This window comes from Pyxicephalus adspersus, chromosome 4 (genome assembly GCF_032062135.1).
Source record: "Pyxicephalus adspersus chromosome 4, UCB_Pads_2.0, whole genome shotgun sequence".
Classification (NCBI taxonomy): domain Eukaryota; kingdom Metazoa; phylum Chordata; class Amphibia; order Anura; family Pyxicephalidae; genus Pyxicephalus; species Pyxicephalus adspersus.
This window is the reverse complement of record NC_092861.1, coordinates 10,007,812-10,009,684: the sequence shown is the minus strand read 5'-3', so window position 1 is coordinate 10,009,684 and position 1,873 is coordinate 10,007,812. Positions and strand designations below refer to the sequence as shown.

General features: G+C 40.9%; 1 protein-coding gene across 1 annotated transcript in view; it reads right to left on the bottom strand.

Annotated features, from left to right (window-relative positions):
- Positions 1 to 1,873, bottom strand: part of PKHD1 (PKHD1 ciliary IPT domain containing fibrocystin/polyductin) — a 155,886-nt gene that overhangs the window by 50,816 nt on the left and 103,197 nt on the right. The window lies entirely within an intron of this gene.

Below are 1,873 nucleotides of genomic sequence, written 5' to 3'. Positions count from 1 at the left end.
AGAATGAAAAAGCAGCTCAGACTACAATAGATATATTATATAATAATCACCTTCAATCAAGAGCAGCAACCAGCATAACTCTTTTTGAATGCACAAAATGAATTATGCATAGGGCAGCTCTGGATTGGATGCACCTTTTCCTCTCTGGTGTCAAGGATATATTTTTTTTTAATATATACTTTATATTTTTATATATATACTTTATATTTTTTATATATACTTTTTTTTTTTTTCCTGTAATAAAGACCAGTCATTGCCACTCTGATTGTGCAGGGTGATTGGTCTTGTACCCACCCCCACTATTAATATTCAGTAAGCTGATGATAATGGGTGGACATGCTGAGCCCCTACCATTGCTCAGTCCTCTGCCTAGGGTATGCACAGCACATTATTGATGGCACTGCACTTTTACCAAGATAATATCTGTCTTTTCAAAGGCATTTGGCACATATAAAGTGTATTTATGTAATTATGTTAAGTTTCTATGCCTGCAATTCAACTTTGAATCTCAACTTCAAGAAACCAGATAAATATACAGATGAAATATTTGTATTTTGGTCCATGGTCCATAAGATGGTCGCTTGTGCTGCTTCACTCTCCTCTAAGTCTAAGCTCTACTATAGAGGGGCCACATGTCAAATTTAAAGGAAAACTTTCATTAAAAAAAACACCTACCACCTGGGCTTTAACGAGAGCACTTTTCTGGGGCAAGGGTCCAATCCAGGCCAGGTGCTGTCAGGGCAGCTAGGAGAGATTGTCAGGCAGCAGAAGTTTTGCAGCGGGGTCCAGGATAGTCCCAGCAGGGGTTGTGTTTTGGGGCGTCGGCCGCCGCTTTTGAAGCTTGCGAAACCTCTCAGCGAGCCATTGTTCCCTCTACAATCCGATTCCAATGAGTCCCGCGTCGTTCCATTTTTTAGCGACAGCGGATGTCATATTCTTCTTCTGAATTCTAAATTCATCACCTGATCTCGCACTAAAACTGCCTGGTGTTTATTTCTGAAACTGTAAAAAAAAGTGCCGATTTCACTGCTCCTGCATAGGATCGACACTTTTTGTTTTTTACGTTATTATTAAACAGGATTTATTTAGCGCCAATATATTACACTGCGCTGTACACTAAATAGGGGTTACAAATGACAGATACGGATAGTGATACAGGAGGAGGAGAGGACCCTGCCCAGAAGAGCTTACAATCTAAGAAGTGGGGGAGTAATACACAATCCTTTTCTGCGCATGTGCAGATCCTGTGCAGCTTACAAACCACCTGGTATATGTTTTCACCCCAGGAGGCTGTGGGTTTCCCTTTAAGACTTTACTGCCACGGCAGTAAAATGGCAGGGGAGGAGATTCCCCAAAATAATTAAAAAGGGTTCCATCCTTTTTTACAATGTAAAAATGTGGAGAGAAGGTTCACTTTTTTTGCATTTGGTAAAAATGTGTAAAAAATTGGGGTACAGCTGGAACAATGAATCCTTCTCCTCATTTTTTCATCCCCTGGACCCGGCACCCTGACACACATAAAGCTTGCACTTTCTCCATTTTGCCATTTACCATCAAACAAAAAGCAAGTGTTCCACTTCCCGGCCAGCAGTAACGTTCCGCGTGATGGAATGTAGAGCGCGCTTCCCCCATGTCTGACACCCATCACTTTATACGTTTCATTTTACTCAGCCACTATACGGGCCGCATTCCGTGTAACCCTTCCAATTCCTGGATGATGGAACAACTCGATGCCCATACAGTCACAGGAAGAAATCTTTTTACTTTTATAATAAAACACGGCGAGGATTTGTTTTTTCTTTTTTTTTTTGCCATCTGCTCTAATTATTCCTAATGCTCGGCCACCATCTTCGTACAACAATGAAAATAATTA